The following is a 23,713-nucleotide window of genomic DNA, read 5'->3' as shown; positions in this document are numbered from 1 at the left end:
TGATGAAAAAGAGCAAAATCTTGTCAGTTAATTTTATGAGGCTGGAAAACTCTGGGCTCCCAACTTTGACATTGGCTCACAAACAGAACCACACTGGGCAAAGGAGGACCACTTGGCACTGGGCTCTGGCACAGGCATCACCACTTGGAAATATGGGCTCAGATTGGCAGGATCTGGTTTTTCAAAGAAGGCCAAGAATTGAATGTTTGTGTGTAATTTTCCAATTTTTCTGTGCTGGCGACCAAAGCATTTTTTTTAAAAAAAAAACATGCTACATGGACTAAATCAAATTTGCTGACTGGATTTGACTACTATTTTGCAACCTTTATTAAAATGGAGTTGAGGGGACTTCCCTGGTGGTCCAATGGTTAAGACTCTATACTTCCAATGCAGGGGGTGTGGGTTCAATCCCTGGTTTGGGAATTAAGGTCCCACATGCCTTGGGCAAACTTAGGCCTTGCCACTGAGCCTGAGAGCCTCAATTAGAGAGAAGTTTACACATTGCAGCAAAAGACCCCACAAGCTTCAACAAAGATCCTGTGTGCTGCAAGCAAGACCTGATGCAGCCAAAAGAAATAAATAAACATATATATGCATAAGCACAAAATGGAGTTGGACCCATGATCTGAAATAAGGAACCAAAGAAAGAAGGACATCTTCTTGAACCTAGAGACTTTTATACAGAGTGAAGTAAGTCAGAAAAAGAGAAACAAATGATGTATATTAATGCATATATATGGAATCTAGAAAGATGGTACTGATGAACCTATATGCAGGGCAACAATGGAGACGCAGACATAGGGAACAGATGTGTGGATACAGTAGGGGAAGGAAAGCGTGGGACAAATTGAGAAAGTAGCATGGAAACATGTACATTCTGTTCTGTTCTGTGAAGTCGCTCAGTCGTGTCTGACTCGCTTCTCCATCCATGGGATTCTCCAGGCAAGAATACTGGAGTGGGGTACCATTTCCTTCTCCAGGGGATCTTCACGACCCAGGGATTGAACCTGGGTCTCCCGCATTGCAGGCAGACGCTTTAACCTCTGAGCCAACAGGGAAGCCCCATGTACATTGCCATATGTAAAATAGACAGCCAGTAGGAATTTGCTGTATGACACAGGGAGCTCAAACCCAGTGCTCTGTGACAAGCTGGGAGGTGGGATGGAGTGGGGGGTGGGAGAGAGGTTCAAGAGACAGGGGACATATGTACACCTATGGCTGATTCATGTTGATGTATGGCAGAAGACAACATGATATTGTAAAACAATTATCTGCCAATTCAGTTCAGTTCAGTTCAGTCGCTCAGTCGTGTCCGACTTTTTGCGACCCCATGAATCGCAGCACGTGTCCATCACCAACTCCCGCAGTTCACTCAGACTCACGTCTGTTGAGTCAGTGATGCCATCCAGCCGTCTCATCCTCTGTTGTCCCCTTCTCCTTCTGCCCCCAATCCCTCCCAGCATCAGAGTCTTTTCCAATGAGTCAATTCTTCGCATGAGGTGGCCAAAGTACTGGAGTTTCAGCTTTAGCATCATTCCTTCCAAAGAAATCCCAGGGCTGATCTCCTTCAGAATGGACTGGTTCGATCTCCTTGCAATCCAAGGGACTCTCAAGAGTCTTCTCCAATACCAATTAAAGATACATAAATCATAAAAAAAAGTCTAATTCTGAACTATTAGTAGGAATATAATGTAAGCCACATATGTAATTTAAAATTTTCTAGTAAAAAGTTAGAAACATGCTAAAAAAGAAACAGAAGAAATTCATTTTAAAATATATTTTATGTAGTATATCAAAATATTATTTCAACATGTGATAATACAAAATTATTGATGAGCTGTTTTACATTCTTTTTGTATTAATAGATTGTTTTAAATATTTGAAATCTAGTGTGTATGTTTTACATCTTCAGTACATTTCAATTTAGCCACTGTTTTCATCAGAAATATTTGATTTGTGTTTAGATTTTGCAAAGCTTACAGTTGGAAAAGTAGACATTGCCTACATCTAAATTGTTCCAAACACAGAAAAGTTTTCCAGTAATTGAATTGTGCACAAAAAAATAATTTTCCTTTAATAGTTGCATCTTCACTGACAAGATTGGTGCATCTTTTTTAGAAATGATTTGACTCTGAAGTAAAAGTGTATTAACTTTAAAACTAGCTTAAATTCATGAACTCTTGTGCTAAACTCAGTATTATTAACATTGACAGCAATTGAGGCATCTTATAATTTGAAAAGAAACTCTAAATTTATCATCAACAAATCATTCTTCAAATTTTTAAAATAGTTTTTGTGGCCAATTTATATAACGTTGTCAACTGCAATTAAAATCTTCTGCATATTGAATCATGTTGGAAAAAATGTGAAAGTCATATTATTGATTTGTATTACAAAAAGTTTAAATTTCAATATGAATTCTCCTACCTGTCTAGCTAGGTCATCAGTAAACTTTTCTTTTCTTTGGAGCTTCAAATTTAGGTCTTTCATCTGGTGTGTAATAACAATGAGAACACTTTAAATCAAACCAGCATTTTTTGTCTTTGATTAAGGAAAATATGGCAAGTATAACTTTTGTGTCAAATAAATCTTGAATTGGAGTTAACACTGCAGCAAATCTGTAAAAACTCTTTTCATGATTCAACTAATGGGCAAAGAAAATAAGATCATTAAATTCATTGTCTTCTACTCTCAGGAGTTCTATAAATTGATGATGATTCATACCATTTGTACATAAATACTAAATGGTTTTAACTGTTGTATTCATGACACTATTCAGAGACTGTGCCAGAAAAATGGAATGCAAATATTTTATATGTATCATAGAGTGGAACAAAACTTTCAGGAAGCATCAGCCTCTTGTTTTATTTTTTATTTATTTATTTATTTTTTTTAGCCTCTTGTTTTAAAATCCCAGTATGACTGCTTGAGCTAACGTAGATGAAGTATCATCTGTGGTCATTGAAACTAATCTTCTCATTTCTAGATGAAATTCTTCTTTGACAGATGTAGGAGATTCAAAATTATCTATGCCATGAGTTCTATTTTTTAAATTATGATATACCTTTTTAGCGGAGAAGGCAATGGCACCCCACTCCACTACTCTTGCCTGGAAAAATCCCATGGGCGGAGGAGCCTGGTAGGCTGCAGTCCATGGGGGAAGAGTCAGACACGACTGAGCGACTTCACTCTCACTTTTCACTTTCATGCATTGGAGAAGGAAATGGCAACCCACTCCAGTGTTCTTGCCTGGAGAATCCCAGGGACAGGGGAGCCTGGTGGGCTGCCGTCTATGAAGTCGCACGGAGTCAGACACGACTGAAGCAACTTAGCAGCAGCAGCAGCAGAAGCATACCTTTTTAGAGCAGTTTTAAGTTCATAGAAAAATTGAGGGGAAGGTACAGAGAAGTCCCATACACTCCTGCCACTCCAAATTCCCCTATTATGCATAGCGGTGCATTTTGTTACAATTTGTGAGCTGACACTGACCCCTCATAGTCATCCAAAGTCCGGAATTACAACACAGTCCACTCTCTGGATTTGGACGAATGTATGACGGAGAAGGGATAAGGGAATGGCAAACCACTTCAGTATTCTTGCCTTGAGAACCCCATGAACTGTATGAAAATGCAAAATGATAGGATACTGAAAGAGGAACTCCCCAGGTCAGTAGGTGCCCAATATGGTACTGGAGATCAGTGGAGAAATAACTCCAGAAAGAATGAAGCTATGGAGCCAAAGCAAAAACAATACCCAGTTGTGGATGTGACTGGTGATAGAAGCAAGATCTGATGCTGTAAAGAGCAATATTGCATTGGAACCTGGAATGTCAGGTCCATGAATCAAGGCAACTTGGAAGTGGTCAAACAGGAGATGGCAAGAGTGAACTTCGACATTCTAGGAATCGACGAACTAAAATGGACTGGAATGGGTGAATTTAACTCAGATGACCATAATATCTACTACTGTGGGCAGGAATCCCTTAGAAGAAATGGAGTAGCCATCATGGTCAACAAAAGAGTCTGAAATGCAGTACTTGGATGCAATCTCAAAAACGACAGAATGATCTCTGTTCATTTCCAAGGCAAACCATTCAATATCACAGTAATCCAGTCTATGCCCCAACCAGTAACGCTGAAGAAACTGAAGTTGAACGGTTCTGTGAAGACCTACAAGACCTTTTAGAACTAACACCCAAAAAAGATGTCCTTTTCATTAGAGGGGACTGGAATGCAAAAGTAGGAAGTCAAAATAATTTTGTAAAGTTTAAAAATAAAGTAAAATTAAAAAAAATAATAAAAAAAAAAGTAGTAAGTCAAGAAACACCTGGAGTAACAGGCAAATTTGGCCTTGGAATATGGAATGAAGCAGGGCAAAGACTAATAGAGTTTTGCCAAGAAAATGCACTGGTCATAGCAAACACCTTCTTCCAACAGCACAAGAGAAGACTCTACACATGGACATCACCAGATGGTCAACACCGAAATCAGATTGATTATATTCTTTGCAGCCAAAGATGGAGAAGCTCTATACAGTCAGCAAAAACAAGACTGGGAGCTGACTGTGGCTCAGATCATGAACTCCTTATTGCCAAATTCAGACTTAAATTGAAGAAAGTAGGGAAAACCAGTAGACCATTCAGGTATGACCTAAATCAAATCCCTTATGATTAAACAGTGGAAGTGAGAAATAGATTTAAGGGCCTAGATCTGATAGACAGAGTGCCTGGTGAACTACGGACGGAGGTTTGTGACATTGTACAGGAGACAGGGATCAAGACCATCCCCATGGAAAAAGAAATGCAAAAAAGCAAAATGGTTGTCTGGGAAGGCCTTACAAATAGCTGTGAAAAGAAGAGAAGCAAAAAGCAAAGGAGAAGAGGAAAGATATAAGCATCTGAATGCAGAGTTCCAAAGAACAGCAAGAAGAGATAAGAAAGCCTCCCTCAGCGATCAATGCAGAGAAATAGAGGAAACCAACAGAATGGGAAAGACTAGAGATCTCTTTGAGAAAATTAGCGATACCAAGGGAACATTTCATGCAAAGATGGGATCGATAAAGGACAGAAATGGTATGGACCTAACAGAAGCAGAAGATATTAAGAAGAGGTGGCAAGAACACACAGAAGAACTGTACAAAAAAGATCTTCACGACCCAGATAATCACGATGGTGTGATCACTCACCTAGAGCCAGACATCCTGGAATGTGAAGTCAAGTGGGCCTTAGAAAGCATCACTACGAACAAAGCTAGTGGAGGTGATGGAATTCCAGTGGAGCTATTCCAAATCCTGAAAGATGATGCTGTGAAAGTGCTGCACTCAATATGTCAGCAAATTTGGAAAACTCAGCAGTGGCCACAGGACTGGAAAAGGTCAGTTTGCATTCCAATCCCAAAGAAAGAAAATGCCAAAGAATGCTCAAACTACTGCACAATTGCACTCATCTCACACGCTAGTAAAGTACTGCTCAAAATTCTCCAAGCCAGGCTTCAGCAATATGTGAACCGTGAACTTATAGATGTTCAAGTTGGTTTTAGAAAAGGCAGAGGAAACAAAGATCAAATTGCCAACAACCGCTGGATCATGGAAAAAGCAAGAGAGTTCCAGAAAAACATCTATTTCTGCTTTATTGACTATGCCAAAGCCTTTGACTGTGTGGATCACAATAAACTGTGGAAAATTCTGAAAGAGATGGGAATACAAGACCACTTGACATGCCTCTTGAGAAACCTATATGCAGGTCAGGAAGCAACAGTTAGAACTGGACATGGAACAACAGACTGGTTCCAAATAGGAAAAGGAGTAGGTCAAGGCTGTATATTGTCACCCTGCTTATTTAACTTCTATGCAGAGTACATCATGAGAAACGCTGGGCTGGAAGAAGCACAAGCTGGAATTAAGATTGCTGGGAGAATTATCAATAACCTCAGATACGCAGATGACACAACCCTTATGGCAGAAATTGATGAGGAACTAAAAAGCTTCTTGATGAAAGTGAAAGAGGAGAGTGAAGAAGTTGGCTTAAAGCTCAACATTCAGAAAACGAAGATCATGGCATCCGGTCCCATCACTTCATGGGAAATAGATGGGGAAACAGTGGAAATAGTGTCAGACTTTATCTTTTTGGGCTCCAACATCACTGCAGATGGTGATTGCAGCCATGAAATTAAAATACGCTTAATCCTTGGCAGAAAAGTTACGACCAACCTAGATAGCATATTCAAAAGCAGAGACATTACTTTGTCAACAAAAGTCCGACTAGTCAAGGCTATGGTTTTTCCAGTGGTCATGTGTGGATGTGAGAGTTGGACTGTGAAGAAAGCTGAACACGGAAGAATTGATGCTTTTGAACTATGGTGTTGGAGAAGACTCTTCAGAGTCCGTTGGACTGCAAAGAGATCCAACCAGTCCATCCTAAAAGAGATCAGCCCTGGGATTTCTTTGGAAGGACTGATGCTAAAGCTGAAACTCCAGTACTTTGGCCGCCTCATGCGAAGAGTTGACTCATTGGAAAAGACCCTGATGCTGGGAGGGATTGGGGGCAGGAGGAGAAGGGGACGACAGAGGATGGGATGGCTGGATGGCATCGCTAACTCGATGGACGTGAGTCTGAGTGAACTCCGGGAGTTGTTGATGGACAGGGAGGCCTGGCGTGCTGAAGTTCATGGGGTTGCAAAGAGTCGGACACGACTGAGTGACTGAACTGAACTGAACTGATGATGGAGAAGGCCATGGCACCCCACTCCAGTACTCTTGCCTGGAAAATCCCATGGATGGAGGATCCTGGTAGGCTGTGGTCCATGGGGTCTCGAAGAGTCAGACACGACTGAGTGACTTCACTTTCACTTTTCACTTTCATTCATTGGAGAAGGAAATGGCAACCCACTCCAGTGTTCTTGCCTGGAGAATCCCAGGGAGTGGGGAGCCTGGTGGGCTGCTGTCCATGGGGCTGCACAGAGTCGGACATGACTGAAGCGACTTAGCAGCAGCAGCCTCAGCATGACAGGTATACATTGCTCCTTGGAAGGAAATCTACGACAATCTTAGACAGCAGGGATGGATCCTATGTCCCCTGCATTGGCAGGCAGATTCTTACCCACTGTACCAGCAGGGAAATCCACAAAAGTTTTAAATTTTTAATGAAGTCTAGCTTATTGGTTACTCTTTTCATGTAATGTGCATTTGATATTGTATCTAAAAAGTCATATCCATACCCAAGGTCTTCCGGGTGTTCTACATTATCTTCCAGGTAGTTTTATAGTTTTGCGTTTATGTTTGGGTCTATGATCTATTTTGAGTTAATTTTTGTGAAGAGTGTAAGATCTGTGTCTAGATTCCTTTTTTTTAATGTGGATGTCTGGTAGTTTCAATACTGTTTGTTGAGTTCTATCTTTGCTTCATGCTATGGCTTTTGTTATTTTATCAAAGATCAGTTGACTGTACTTATGTGGGTCTGTTTCTGGGCTCTCTAGTTTGTTCCATTGATCTGTTTTTCTATTCTTTTTCCAATATCACTATCTTGATTACTGTAGCTCTATAGTATGTCTTGAAATCAGGTAGTGCTAGTCTTCCAACTTTATTCTTCTTCGATAATATGTTGGCTATTCTGGATCTTTTACTCTATAAACTTTAGAATCAGTTTGTAAATAATCACAAAAGATCAATAACTTGCTGGGATTTTAATCAGGATTGTATTGAATCTATAGCTCAAGTTGGAAGGAACTCACATCTTGACAATATTGAATCTTCTTAACCATCAATATGGAATATCTCTCTACTTAGTTCTTGTTTGATTTTGTACATCAGAATTTTGTCATTTTCCTTGATAGGTTTTATACATATTTTATCAAGTTTATACCTAGGTATTTTATTAGGGGGATGTGAGTGAGTGTATATAGAACTGTGTTTTTAATTTCAAATTCCACATGTTCATCACTGATATATAGGAAAGGAGTTGACTTTGGTATGTTAACTTTGTATTCTGTAGCCTTGCTGTAATTGATTCTTAGTTTCAGATTTCTTTTAATTAATTATTTCAGATTTTTGACATAGATGATCATGTCATCTGTGGACAAAGACAATTCTTTTTTTCCCAAACTGTATACCCTTTGATTCCTCTTTTTATCTTATTGCATTAACTAGGATTTCCAGTCTTTTGGTATTTTTAGAGAGGTTTTGAATTCTTAACAGTCAGTGGTTTGCTGGCTTAATTGAAAATTTTATACTGTTTGTGAAATGTCTTTTTAAATCTTTTCCTTATATTCTAATAAACTTTTTATAACTGATGTAATAGTTAAAAACTCTCCATCTAAAAATGATTCTTCTTTGCTGTGTGAGAATTTGAGTCATTTTATAGCTGGCCAGAGTTACAGGCTCAGCTCTTACTAAAACTCATTAAAATTTTTTATTGGATATTTCATCCTGATTCTCATTGACTTATTTTGTTGATTCTTTTTTGATGGTTGAAGGAAATATCTTTTCAAATTCATTATGTATTTGATAGAAGTATATGTTATTATTGTTCATTTTATTATCTTTTACCCAGCAAATAAAAAGCTTTAAATTTTTTCCTGCTGAAACAAATGGCAATTGTTTCATTGTGAAATTTGTGATGTTTCAGGTTTCCTTTACTGTTCTGCGTGTCTACTTGATTTTTGTTTGTTGTTTAGTTGCTAAGTCGTGTCCCACTCTTTTGAGACCCCATGGACTGTAGCCCACTAGGCTCCTCTGTCCATGGGATTTTTCCAGGCAAGCATACTGGACTGGATTGCCATTTCCTTCTTCAGGAGATCTTCCCAACCCAGGGATGGAACCTCCTGAATTGGCAGGCTGATTCTTTACCACTGAGCCACCAGGGAAGCCCCGATTCAATTTTGCATCAGTAAAATTCCTACATTTATGAAGTCTAAAATGTCTTTCCATAATTTTTTAAACTTGAAAAATAATTATATTAAAATAATAATAATTTCAATTTCATTATATAGATATCATGATAACTTGTACTCTCAGGCTAAGACTGAAAACAAATATACCTAAGACTGAAAAAATGCTACATTAGTGCACAGGAAATAATCACCCCAACTGGATCAGTCCACTGATACCAACCAGGTTATGTTTACACCTAATACTAGAAGCAGTGCACTTGCTCAGCACATACACAACAACACTACAGTGGTGGCTGGTAGGCTGGAAAGGTGTGAACTGCAGTGTGGTTAACTGAATAACGATGTCCCAGATGTCCACATCCTAACCCCTGGAACCTGTGAATATGTCAGCCTACATGGCAAAGATAATTAAGGATGTAGATGGAATTAATGTGGTCTTGAAATGAGGAGATTATCCTGGATTATCCTGGGCTTCCCTGGTGGCCCAGAATCCGCCTGCCAATGCAGGTGTCCCAGGTTTGAGCCCTTTGTTGGGAAGATCACCTGGTGAAGGAAATGCAACCCACTCCGGTATTCTTGCCTGGGAAATCCCATGGATAGAGGAGCCTGTTAGGCTATAGGCCATGGGGTGCAAGGAGTTGGACACAATTTAGTGACTAAGTAACAACAATCCTGGATTATCATGGTGGGCCCAATGAAATCATGATAATCCTTAAAAGCAGACAATCTTTTTCAATAGTACTTAGAGGGAGCTGTAACTTGGAAGACTAGTCAGACTCAACATTACTGCCTTTGAAGATGGAAGAAGGGGACCATGAGCCAAGAAACGCAGATGCCTCTAGAAGCTGGACCACCTGATGCATAGAGCCCATACATTGGAAAAGATCTTGATGTTGGGAAAGATTGAGGGCAAGAGGAGAAGTGGGAGACAGAGGACGAGATTGTTGGATGGTTGTACTCAATGGACATGAGTTTGAGCAAACTCCAGGAGATAGTGAAGGATAGGGAAGCCTGGCATGCTGCAGTCCATGGGGTCGCAAAGAGTCAGACCCAATTTAGCAACTGAACAATTTGAAGCTGAAAGGAAACAGATTCTCCCCCAGAGAGAGATTCTTCCTTCAGTAAGAAATTCAGCTCTGCAGACATTTTGATTTTAGCCTATAAGACCCATTTCAGACTTCTGAGGTCCAGAAGAGTAAGAGAATAAAAATTGTATTGTTTCAAGCTAGAAAATTTCTAGTAACTTATCATGGCTGCAATAGGAAATGAGTACAGTAGTTCTATAGAACAATTAAGTTGTCTGTTAGAAAAATAATTTTTACTGTATAGTTTTAACATTCATGTTTATTCAACTGAATAAAATTAAAAAATTTAGTCCCCAGTTGCACGATCCACATACAGATGCTCTGTGACCAGGTGTTCCTAATGGCTAGCAGTCCAGGTTTGGTTACACTCTTGTGTCTCTTGGTGGCTGGAAGCAATGAGAGGGACAGGCGGGTGGAAACATACTTGGCATTGCCAATAAGCTCTTTGGGGCACTGGGTCTGTGCTTTGACTGCACAAGTTTTGAGAATGCGATTTAAATTTCAAGTACTGTTTTAGGATTGTTTTTGGAGGCCCCTGTGTTTGGGAGGGGGTACTTGCTGGTCAAGGGGAGGAGAGCCTCTTAAAAGAAACTTACATCTTTGTTTTTTGGGACTCAGACCCAAGATACAGCTTGTGGTTGCTGAATAAGCATTTGCTCCCAGGATTTCCCATGAACTTTTCAGAGGTCTGACTCTGTTCCAAGCAGGATGTCTGGAAAGGCTGGCGAACCACATTATTTATCAGTGTTGATTTCAATCTCTTAGGGCATAACTGGCTAGAGATGAACCCCATCTCCAGCCGCTTTCTTACCCTGGGCTGCCCCAGTCCAAGCTCCAGCATGGAGTGGAGTTTGGGGAGTTTTGAGTTGAGACAGCTGCAGGGTTCATAGAAACCAGCCAAAAATGAGCACCAGGGGCTCAGGGGCAGGAACAGGGAGGGGAGAGGGAGTGAGTCAGTGCCAGCTGTGGAGTTTCCTGCAGGGCTCACTTGATCAAAGAAAACACCCAGGGGCCTCCTTCAAGCTTGCCCTTGAGGGAATGGGGTTTGATGTTTGGCAGGGGTGGGGGCTGGGCCAGGGTCTTTGGAAGTTTGTGGAGGAAACATGAACTCCAGTGCTCCTTTTGGAGTCTTTCCCAGCAAAAAGTGCAGCATCATGGGAGTCTTTGTCTTCCTCTCTTCCCTTCCATCTCTCCTTCCCTCCCCTTCCCAGCTGTCCTCCCTGCTTGCCTCCCTCCCCCTTCTTAACTGTTTCTGTCTCACCGCCCCACTTACCTCCTCTCCCCTCTCTGCTTTTCTTCCCTTCTTTTTTCCTTTCCCAGGACCACTCTCTCTTTTCTTTCTTGACTAGGCTTTGCCACATAGTGATATGGCACCAAACCAAGCCATGAGTGGGGATTCCACTCACTTCTACTTTTTATTTAATATTGGAATGATTTGTCTATTTTCACCATGCGCGTGTGCTAAGTTGCTTCAGTCATGTCTGATTCTTTGTGACCCTATGGTCTGTAGCCTGCCAGGCTCCTCTGTCCTTGAGATTCTCTAGGCAAGGGTACTGGAGTGGGTTTCCATGCCCTCCTCCAGGGATCTTCCCAACCCAGGGATCAAATCTGCCTCTCTGATGTCTCCTGAATTGGCAGGAGCATTGTTTACCCACCTGGGAAGCCCATTTTCACGGTGAAGCAGCATCTATTTATTGAAAATATCTGAAAAACAAAATAAAGCCTAAAAAAGAAAATGAAAGCCATCTGTAATTGCTCTCATTAGAAAAAATGTTATGAAAATTGTGGTATAAGTCTTTGACCTCATTGTCCTGTATACATGCGTGTGTATATGTGTATGTGTGTGTGCAGTTGGGAAGTGTGTTTATAAAAATGGAGATCTTTGGGTAGTTTTAAATTCCATTTTTCCTCATGTGACATTGTATCATAGACACTTTCTCACATTAGTAAGAATTTTCCGAAAATCTGGATTGTTAATGGCTGCATAGTTTCCTATCGTATGAATGTACCATCATTTACTTGTTTATGTGGCTTCCAATTGGGCCTCTTCCCACAGAGATTGTTAGTTGTCTCCCCAAGATGCATCTTCATGCTCCTTCTTTAGTAAAAGAACAGATTTTATTGTGGATGGCGACACGCCTGTATAAAGGACTGCATTTCCCAACCTGTTTTGCAGCCACAGTGACCAGTGAAAAGTAGCTAGAAGCTGTTTGGTTGTTCTTCTGGGAAGGCGCATTAGCAGGATCTCTCCTTTTTTCCTGCCTGGACTGCAGATAATGTGGCTGGAACACCAGCAGCCACCTTGGATCATGAGATGACCTTAAGGAAGAAAGCTTTTCATGAGGACAGAGGGACATAAGGAGAGAGAAGGTTCCTGGATCCCAGGGAACAATGTATGGTTGCCACACCAGCCCTGGCCCAACTGCTTTGGGATTTTTTTTTTTTTTTAATGTATAAGAGACACAACATCCCATAAATTGCTTGCTTTCCATGTCTTATTAGTAGCTGAATGTAATTCCTACAGCAGATTAATTCACTGTGTTTGAAATACAATGATAATTTATCGAATGACTACTGTGTACCAGCTCCCACTAATTGGAGAACTATACCAGTGAACAAAATATAGAAAAATCCCTGTCATTCGTGGAGCAGACATTCTGATGAGGAAGATAGATGATAAATAAAGAAAACAAAGAAAATAGTATGTTAGATCATAAGTACGATGGGGAAAATTAAAGTAGGATGGGGGTATGTTATGTTTTGGGGATGGGGATGATGTTGAAATTCTGGATGGTAACTTAGGGAAAACCTCACTAAGATAACTTGTCTGCTCTATGAATTCAAAATGGCAGCTTTTTTTTTTTTTTTTCCCACAATAGCACTTTTCACTTTTTTTTTTTTTTTTTCATGAATGGGAACTGGTGGCTAATTGGGTTTGTAGAAGACAATGACTAAGCTTTTCTCATGGGGATTATCTTGGATACTCAATCAACTGAGCATCTTTCATTGCAGGTGAAAGAAACTCAAATAAGCTGAAGGAAACCAGGGAATATTCTGACTCACAAAATGAAAATATTCAGGGGGTGGTCCAGGCAGGGCTGAATCCAGGTGCTCAGAAATGTTGCCAGGAATCTGTCCTCCCCACTTCCCTCTCCTGCTTGTCTTTGCGTTGGTACCATTCTCCACCCCAACCCCCCCAGGCCCTCACCCACCTTGGGAGGGAGAGAGCGGCAGACTAACGGTCCAACAAGGAGGGGAGGGCTGTATCTTTTACAATAGTTGCAGCAAATATCCCAGGACTCACTCTCATTGGATGGAGTTGGGTCATGTGCCCATTCCTGAACCAACTGATAGGCAGACTGGAGTCAGACAAGCTGGTGGGTGGAGCCTGTGCCATAGGATTCCTTCTGAAGCTGGAGGAGTGGGCCAACCTCAAGACTTAGAACTGGGGCTACTTCCAGGGGAACCCCAGGACCTCCAACCTAGGGGGCCAAAGATGCTGAGGAGGCTCTTCCCTGGGCATCATGCCTCACTCTTGGAGGCCCCTCAGCCCTTGAGAAAAGTCAAATCTGTTTCTTCTCAAGGTTTCTTTTTTTCCCCCTGGTGATTGTTTTCTCCCATTTTACAAATGAACAACCAAATGCATAAAGATCATAAATTATAAACGAGCCGTTCAAATGAGGCGACTGATGGCGATGAGTGAAATCTAATTAAGCAGTTGGAGATCTAAGTGATATTGTTATTAAAGTGCCATGTTAACAGAGCGTTTGATCAGCTCTCTAATCTGTTATGTGAGTTAGTTGGAGGCGAACTCCGTCCTGATTGACATCGAGATCAATTCATTCTGTTTGAGGAGATAAAGTACAGTCCTGTTGAAGGAGCAGAATTCCTGATGAGGGTTTGCCCTTTTGAACCACCACCCTGGCCCTGGCTTGTCTTGGAGAGACATCGGTCACCTCAGGGTTGGGGCTGAAGAATTTGGGAATACCACGTTTAGAAAGCATGATCACCCAGTTTTGAAGAGTTTAGCCTTGACACTCACTTATTCATAAACTTGAAATATTTATCCAGTGCATTCTGTGTGCCAGACACTGTGCAAACTGCTGGCAGCTCACCCTATTTCCAAATCAAGTCTCCTTCTGAGGTTCTGGCAGATATGCATTTGCGGAGGATACCATTTAACCCACCACAATGCCCCGTGGGACTTTTGGGAAGTATTGGCATAATCTCTGTCTGCTTTTTTTTAAATCTGCTATTCAGAGTGAAAAAGACAGTTAGTTGGAATCTTGAGTGGATTTGAAATCTCCCTCTTTCCACACAAGACTTGGCTGAGTTGGAATTTCAGCTGCAGGATTGTATTTAATAGTTGTGGATGAGGAAGGGCAACCTGGAGGTCAAGTCTCATTAAATACTGATATTTGGTAATCATCTGGTTTGCAAAACTGCCCCAGTGATCGCAGAAGCTGAGGCTACTCTTTCTCTACTGCTGCTGATACAAAGCACATGGTGAAGTCATTCTCTGAGCAAAGTCTTGAGAGACTGAGGTCTTGTGGGCATATTTCTAGGGTCCCAAGCCTGCACGGTGGCCACCATCATCTTAACTTGGAGATAATCTGAGCCCAGCAGGTAGAGGGTGGGACCGGGGTCTACCCTTGTCTTCTGGTGGCATTTCATCTTTCGACATCTCAGTTCACATCATTGCTAAAATGGGAATTTATTTTGTCAACAGCCATGGATCACATGCTATTATGTGCCACAGTGGGATTTAGTGGTGAGCTAGACTGACATGGTTTCTGTGCTCACAAAGCCCTCTTTTAAATAACAGAGATATTAACAAATAGACTATAAGCAAATACATACCGTGTGATGAGCTGTCAGTTGGGGAGAGGTGCTATAAAGGAAGGCAAGTGAGTGGGGAGTCTGTTGGTCACGCCATTGTTTTTACCTGAGCAATCAAGGAAGACTGCTTGGAGGAGGCTGCATTTGAGTAGGGACGGAAGAAAGCAAGGGAGAGTGCCTTGGGACTATCTGGGGGAAGAGCAATCCAGACAAAGGGCACCTCAGGTGCAAGAGCCCTTGTTGTGAGAGCAGAGTTGGTGAGGGGAAGGGGGCTGAGCAGTGAGAACTGCCAGGCTCAGGACAGATCACAGGGGCAAGCGGCAGGCCCAGGAGAGGAAGGATCCTGCACCTTGTTCTACGTGGGATGCTGCTGCTGCTAAGTTGCTTCAGTCATGTCCGACTCTGTGCGACGCCATAGACGGAAGCCCACTAGGCTCCCCGGTCCCTGGGATTCTCCAGGCAAGAACACTGGAGTGGGTTGCCATTTCCTTCTCCTACATGGGATGAGAAGCCCCTAAAGGTTTGCGGTCTGTCTGGAGACAGGCTCAGGCTCCCGTTTTAAAAGCATCACTTCTGCTGTCAGGAGAATGGGCAGTAGTATCAAGGGGAGAAGCAGGGAGGCCAGGTGAGGGGACAGTGGGGACAGTGGTCTGGGCTAGGGTGGTGGCAGTGGAGGTGGGTTGTGGGGGGAGAAGCTTTGCCTCATGTGGGATATTGTTGGTTGGTTGCTAAGTCATGTCTGACTCTGCAACACCATGGACTGTAGCCTAAAAGGCCCCCTTGTCCATGGGATTTCCCAGGCAAGAATACTCGAGTGGGTTGCCATTTCTTTCTCCAGGGGATCTTCCCAACTCAAGGATCAAACCTGCATCTCCTGCATTGGCAGGCGGATTCTTTACCCCTGAGCCATCTAGGAAAATGCACAGGAAACCCAGGAGCAGTGCCGATTTCTCAGGGGTGAAGTGAACATTTGTTCCATGAAGGCCTTTCCCAATGAGATCCCTTTGGAAAGTGTCCCCTTTCCAACCCCGCACCTCCAGAATCACTTGGCGAAGTAGCTGCAGCACTGAGATGTCTCAGTTTCCCAGCCTGTGTCCGCTTTCCAGGAGACTCCTAACAGAAAGCACGAGGAAGAACAAAGTAGCTCATTTGCTCGTCCATTCCTTCATTTGTTCAGTGTTTATTGGGCTCTTGCAGGGACATTGCTAAACAGAAGCAGAGCAGCCCTACCTGCTGATGCTCACAGTCCAGTGCAGCCAGGAGGCTTCAAGTTCAATCCACTATGTGAGTGAAAATATCCCCATAAGAGGAGTTGGGAATGAAGAATAGATGAAATGCTGAAAACCAAGCAGACAAATTGGTGGACAGATGCACCTCTTTGATCATAAATCTGACTGTTGTCTGCCCATCCCTCAGCATCCATCCCCCAGCCTCGCCTTCCCCATCCCCAGCAGAGAGGTTGGTGGAGCCAGAGGTGGGCTGCCATTGACCCAATTCCCAAATCTCTTCTCACTGTCAGGGGAGTCTGACTGCTAAGGGACTTTTGATCTCCTTAATGGAGGGATCTGCCCCTGATAGGATGTCTGTGCACCCAGGAGGGCTGGAGAGTAGTTTCGCATGAGCCAAACAGAGCAAGCACTCAGCGAGCTATGTCCTGGAGAGGGGAACTGAGGCTTATGAGCCTTGCAGAAGCCACCGGCTACAGAAACTCTCCAGAGCCTTTCTGGAAAGTCCACTGGACACCCGCTGTGGTGTGGTGCTGAGAGTGGGTGGTCAGGGAGGACCTTGGAAACCAGGCAGAGGTCAGAGGTGACGGTTCCCTGGAGCTGAGATGGGCCTGCTCCCCTTCCTTCTGGTGTAAGCACCCCAATCCTGTTCTTAGGCCCCGCTCTTCCCTCACAAGTGCTCTGGACCAGAGTGGGAAGAATTAGGAGCCGAGGAGACCAGTTTTGAGACCTTCCAGGGGTAGAAGTGCCTGCAGGGAGGGGGCAGCAGGAACACCAAGTGGGATGGAACATTTGTGCTGGAGAAAGCAGACAGCTCCTCCTCTGAAGTCATTTAGGCTTTTACATTTTCACTATCGCCAGCCCATCAATCAGGGGCTGCTGCTGGGTTGTCTTATTATTTTTATCCTTATAAAGGTCAGCAACTTTATCCTTATAAAGTCAGTCCAGGGACTGACTATGTCCCTGGACTGTGCAGACAGGCAGACCCACTCGCCGACTTCTCCATATCACCCAGCTCCGAGGGACACGGAGTCTCACCCAGACCCGTCCATCACTCGCTCGCAGCTGGCACTTGGAAATGAAAGAGGCTCGTTCCATATTCCCAATCAATGTCCGCCTGCCATCTCTGTCGATAACTGCAGGGTGGTCCAATCTTTCCCCTGACAGAAAGGCACCCGAGGGTCAGCCTGGAGATGCTCTGGAGGGAAAAGGCGGCTGTTTGATTCAGAGCCTCTTTGTGGGGCTGGAATGAAGTTGACTCTTTCTCTAATGAAACTGACTCCAAGGGTCCCTGCATGCCAGCGATTCGATGGCTCTCCAGAGAAGCAATGATGAGGGATAATATTAAAGCCGTGCACACATGCAGCCTTGCATTCCTAACCATGCTGAGGATGCTTTCAAAGTGCTCCCAGCCCCTCAGGAAGCAGAGGTTGCCTGGCTGAACGTGCAGTAGGGCTTCAGTGAATGCTGCAGGAATAGCCCTGGCCTCTGCCCTTCCAGTTCCCTTGACAGAGATACTAAGGCATTAAGAGGCTTAGAAACTCACTCGTGGCTCCAGTGTTACTTTCCACGGTCCTCAGGTTTGCAAGCAGCAGAGGTCAACCTCCAAAGTGAAATCTACCAGAAGTGTTAGGGTTTTCCCACTGGGCAAAGCTCGATGCTGGAGTCTTGAGTCCCAGTTCCACATAGCTAGGAGAGAGATTCTGATTCATCTAGCCATGGGCAGGTGTCCATTCCAGTCTGATCAGCTATAACGGGGACTTTGGGGGCTGAGTAAAGGAAAAATGCCACCCCGTGTGTCTGGGGAGGGGAGGGGGTGGTCCGTTGAGAATGGGGGTGTCTCCTGGGCCACTCTACTTTAATATCACAAAGTAAACCTTAGATTTGGGGGCTGAATCCCTTGAGGCTGGGTATAGATTTAATTCAGATTTGCAGATCAGGGAGGCTGGGAGTGAGCAGATAGCCATCAGAAATGGGATCAGAAAAGTCTCAAAGGAAGGAAGGATGCAGGGACTAGCTTTCTCCGAGAAGAGTAAAGGGAGAGGAGCTTAGTGGAGCTGGCAAATAGCCCTCTTGGCATCCATGGGTGGGAGGGTCCTGCTCAGAGACCAAGGGTGGGTGTCAGCAGCCCTGCTGTCTGCTCTGGACACAGAGTAGGGGGAACTCTTAGTCCACTCTGTGTTCCCAAACTCCAAGCCTGTCTGTATGCTTAGGCCTTGGTGACTGCTTACGCTCCCCTAGGGGCTCAGCCCCCACCCACCCCAGAAGGTGTCTGTCCTTTGGAATCATGCCCCCGCTTCTCAGGTGTGATGATCTCCCGGAAGTTGTTTGGGATCCTCCATCAGAATGAATCCTCTCCTTGGGCCAGCATCCTCTGCTACCCTGGCCTCCTTTCCTAACAGTTACTTATAGCTTGTCTTATCCTCCGTGTGCCCATGTCTTGGGGGCCTCAAACTCCACCCAGCCTGGTAGAAGGGAGGAGATAAGCTTCAAATTGAACATGAGATTGGACTTTTAAACTGGACTTCCCTAACTGTGACTGGAAAGAAATGGGATTTGCTCGAGGTGTTATTACAGGGCTCAGATGGTAAAGTGTCTGCCTGCAATGCAGGAGACCTGGGTTCGATCCTTGGGTGGGGAAGATCCCCTGGAGAAGGAAATGGCAATCCACTCCAGCACTCTTGCCTGGAAAATCCCATGGACGGAGGAGCCTGATAGGCTACAGTCCATGGGGTTGCAGAGTCGGACACGACTGAGCAACTTCACTTCACTTCTGGTTTGCATGCATTCTGGTTTGTGCTGTGCTGTGCTGTGCTTAGTTGCTCAGTCATGTCCGACTCTTTGTGACCCTGAGGACTGTAGCCTGCCAGTCTCCTTTGTCCATGGGATTCTCCAGGCAAGAATACTGGAGTGGATTGCCATGCCCTCCTCCAGGGGATCTTCCCAACCCAGAGATCAAACCCAGACCCTGCCACATTGCAGGCAGATTCTTTACTGTCTGAGCCACCAGGGAAGCCCAAGACTACTGGAGTGGGTAGCCTAACACTTTTCCAGGGGATCTTCCTGATCCAGGAATCCAACTGGGGTCTCCTGCATTGCAGGCAGATTCTTTACCAGCTGAACTACCAGGGAAGCCTGTGTTCTGGTTTGGGCACCCACAAAGAACACTGGCTAAAAGAAGATAGAAGTTGATTTTTCTTTCTTCTAAAAGATATCTAGAGATGGGAATCCATGGCTGATGTGGTAGCTCTGCTTCATGAAGTTACCAGGTTTCTACTCCATCATCCTTAGACTGTGACCTTGTCCTGATGGTCCAGTATGGCTGCTAATGCTCCAGTGATCACAGCAATGTTCTAAGAGGTAGGATGGAAGAAGGGAAGATTCTCTTTCAGGAAGCATTCACAGGTATACCCCACAACACTCATATTTTATTGGCCAGTATTTATGAACTTAGCTATTAATTTAAGGAATGTTCAGGAGCATAGTCTTTCAGCTGAATGGCAGTAGGCAAGGGGATTCTGTTATTAAAGAAAAAGTAAAGTTTGGTTTTGGGGGAAAGCCAGTGGTCTCTGTTTCAGATAGGGAAAGGAGACTCACAAGAGTTTTGTGGAAAGTAGTGATCAGAACAGTACACCTGTCTTATGTTTATTCTCAGTGGAGACTGGTCAGGGGATTTCATCTATTTGGGGAGGTTATGAGTAGGGCTGTCAGGTAAAATAAAGAGGTCCACCTGACAAATAAATGTTTGGATGCTAGGGTGGGCCTGGGAAAGTCTTGAGACAGACTTGCTGCAGTGCTGGGTCCCGCTCCCATCCATTGCTCCGGTCTCCTCGCTGGTGCTACTGCAGTGGGTGGTCTGTTAAGAATCCTCATAATTTTTCCCCTAGTCAGAAAACTCAGAGGCAGCCGTGTTTATCATGCTGTGCTGAAAAATTACATATGCAAGTCCATTTACTTGGGATTTATGTCCTGTTCCCTTCCCCAAATGATTTGCCAAAATTTCAGACTCTGTTGAAGAATTACATCTATAGTTACATTTGCCTAAGATTTATGCTTCTACCAGTTTCTTATAGTTTATAAAAGTTCATCCCAAGGAAAAGTAACAGGACAATTAAAAAGGAAACAACAGAACAAAAGCCACTTAGGAGAAGCAGAGTCACTGATCTCAGGTCGTGTGGAATGATCTCTTCACAGACACATGTGATTTGGCAGTGGGTGGTGACCAGTGTTGACACTGGGCACATGGGTCTTGACTCAGTGCCTGGAATTGAGTTTCTACAAAAGATAAATCAGGGCGTTACGATGTGCTTTTAAAAAGTGATCCTGGGGTTTCCCTGGTGGCTCAGTGGTGAAGAATCCGCCTGCCAGTGCAGGAGACACGGGTTCGATCCCTGGTCTCGGAAGATCCAACATGCCACAGAGCAACTAAACCTGTGAGCCACTTCTACTGAGCCTGTGCTCTAGAGCCCATGAGCTGCAATGACTGAAGCCCGGGCACCTACAGAAAAGTGATCTTGCAGGTTCAAAATCTGTGAGGGTTTTCACTGCCTCCTAAATTCTCCTTGGGGACGGTGGTCACAAGATGACAAGCCTGAGAAAGCCAGTCTATCTGATATGTTGGGGGAGGGTCTTGAGAATCACTCAACAAGTTTTCAAACCTCAGGAATCCTGGACCATGACCTCAGAACCTGTGGGGGAAGGACCCAGATGCCAGAATTTGTGTTACCCAATGCCTGAAAACAGATGCTTTGTATAGAAGTCTAGTTCTAAGCTGTCTGTGATGAGAGGGTAAGTCTACTTTCCCTACACCAGGAATGGCTGAATCTGGGGCTCTGGTTTCCTGTGTTTCTGTAGAGTCCATCAAAGCTGTGGATTTGGAGCGACAGGTGTACTGAAGTCTGAGTTCACCCTACCATCTTCCCTGAAATGCATAGCAGTTGTCTAAGAGAAGGAGCTTCTCAGAGATGTTAGTTGAAGGATATTTAACTACACAAAAGGACTCTTGCTGACTTCTCCTGGTGCCAGTCCTTTCCTGTTATTTCCAAGGGCCTTTGTGTTACTAGGGTCACGTGGCCCCCAAGAGGGGATGAGGTCACTGTCACTGAATCATGAAACCCATATTTCATTCACCTTGCTCTTGCTCTTTGGAAGAAAAGCTATAACAAACCTAGACAGTGTATTAAAAAACAAAGACGTCACTTTGTCTACAAAGGTTTGTATAGTCAAATCTATGGGTTTTCCAGGAGTCATATAGGGATGTGAGAGTTGGACCATAAAAAAGGCTGAGCGCCAAAGAATTGATGCCTTCAAACTGTGGTGCTAGAGAAGACTCTTGAGAGTCCCCTGGACAGCAGGGAGATCAAAGTAGTCATTCTTAAAGGAAATCAACATTGAATATTCATTGGAAGAACTGATGCTGAAGCTGAAGCTCCAGTACTTTGGCCACCTGACGTGAAGAACAAACTCATTGGAAAAGACGCTGATGCTGGGAAAGACCGAGGGCAGGAGGAGAAGGGGATAACAGAGGATGAGATGGTTGGGTGGCATCACTGGCTCAACAGACATGAGTTTGAGCAAACTCCGGGAGATAGTGAAAGACATGAAAGCCTGGCATGCCGCAGTCCACAGGGTCTCAAAGAGTCAGACATGACTGAGTAACTGAACAACAGAAAAACAAAAGTCTTCTGTAACACAAGGATCCATTTTCCTCCTGGAATCACCATCCTCAGGGCGACTGAAGTCACTGGACTTGAGTGCTGGTCTCTGTCGAGCAGTGCGCTCTCGGACAGGTTCCCAGAATGAGAGGTGAGGAAGAGCCTTTGCCTCAGGAGGCTAAACCAGCTGATCCATGAAACGGTGTCTGGCGCACAGTGAGCGCCCCCTAGCAGTGGCTCTCAGAATTGTAACAGCTGGATCGCTGTTACTGTTATTTGTGGTTATTCCTATTGACAGTTTAGGGCTTCCCAGGTGGCGCTAATGGTAAAGAACCCGCCTGCCAATGCAGGAGACGTAAGAGACGTGGGTTCAGTTCCTGGATTGAGCAGATCTTCTGGAGGAGGTCATGGCAACCCATTACAGTATTCTTGCCTGGAGAATCCCATGGACAGAGGAGCCTCGTGGGTTATAGTCCATGGGATCGTAAAGAGTCAGACACATCTGAAGCAACTTAGCGGGCATGCACTATTGATGATCTAACAAGGTCATGCACAAACCACAGAGTGCAGGGCACAGTGTACTTCATAAATGGTCATCATCCTCATTATGACTGTTCTTATTATCTGCAGTGAGTGTGAGGCCAGACACTACCACGTGGATCTAAGGGGCTGACCTGATCACAGAAGCTTGAATAACCAGCTTCACCCAAGGATGAGGTCAACATAGGAAATGGAAATTCCACCAGGAAGAGCCAGAATTGGAATGGGCAGCTTGAGGTCACTCTGTTTCCCCGGAGCTAGCCCAGCCCTTGGAGCCCCTGCCCTCTCCCTCCTGGGCCTACTTTCTCATTGCAGCCCCAGGCTGTAGACCTGCCTCTCCCGTCATTTCTTGCCCTCCGTCATCACAGATGCACAGGATGGGTGCTGGGCTGTGTTAGGAGTCCTCAGCCTGGGGGGGGGGACCTGGGCTTATTTAATCAGAGGCCCGAGGCAGCCTCAGGAAGATTGTCTCCCTGGAAGGTGGTCCAGGAGCTGAGCCTAGAATGTTACCCTGTCCCAAAGATCCCCATGCCTCCCCTGGAGCAAGCCCACTTCTCAGTCCAGCCCCCATGGGTGCCCCTCCCAGACAGCCCTCAATGGCAGCTCACAGCTTCTGCTCCTTTCCTGCCTCTCCAGGCAGTGACTGGCTACTCCTCCTCTGTGTGCCCACCATGGCACTTTCTGTGCTACCTGGAGGGCTTGGCCGACGCCCAGTGGATCCTCCCTGGGCTGTGGGCTTCCAGAGGCTGGGATTGCCAAGGCAGGGTCTCCACTGGGCCAGAGCAAAGGCTCTGGCGTCCAGGTGGAATCTTAGCTCAGTTCCTCAGTCAGTTCCCCCTTGGCAAGTTCTGCCCAGATCCAGGGTTTTTCTCTCTATATAGAATGGGGATGATATATCACTCTCCCTCATGGAGTTGTGGGGAGAATTAAGGAGCTTGATATGGAGAAAGGGCTTAGAGTATTGCCTGACACAGAACAAGTGCTCGATAAATGCTGGCTGTTACCGCTACTGCTGTGGCTGCCATTTCCATCTGTGCCCTCCAGGCACAGGGCAGGAGTGTGATGTGAGTTAGTGAATTTGTGCCTTCCTCGCAGGCACCTTCAGATGATTAGACGGCCTCTGGGTGGGGTTAGTTGGTATTAGAACCAGGGTTCCTGGGAGGTTCGGGTTGTGTCTTGTCAGGTACCCCTGTTCCCCAGGTCCCAAGGGCATCGGTTTTCTTCTTTTCTCTCCCTCCACCACTCTTTTCTTTCTTCTATTTCTCCTCTCCCCTCCTTTCTTTCTGATATGAGTGGCTGAGCAGCGCTGTGAAGGTCACACATCCTTGTGGGCATTTCTGCGTCTATCTTTGTTCCTGATCCTTGAATAAAACCAACCAATTGCTCTTAAGACAAGAAGCCCTTCGTGGTGCTGGTGGTCTGGGGATGCTTGCCTACTCACTGTGCAGTGCCTTTATCCTTCTGTTTAACATGGCATGCTCTCA

Source organism: Bubalus bubalis, chromosome 14, assembly GCF_019923935.1.
Source record: "Bubalus bubalis isolate 160015118507 breed Murrah chromosome 14, NDDB_SH_1, whole genome shotgun sequence".
In the NCBI taxonomy this organism is placed as follows: Eukaryota; Metazoa; Chordata; class Mammalia; order Artiodactyla; family Bovidae; genus Bubalus; species Bubalus bubalis.
This window is presented reverse-complemented; position numbering follows the sequence as displayed.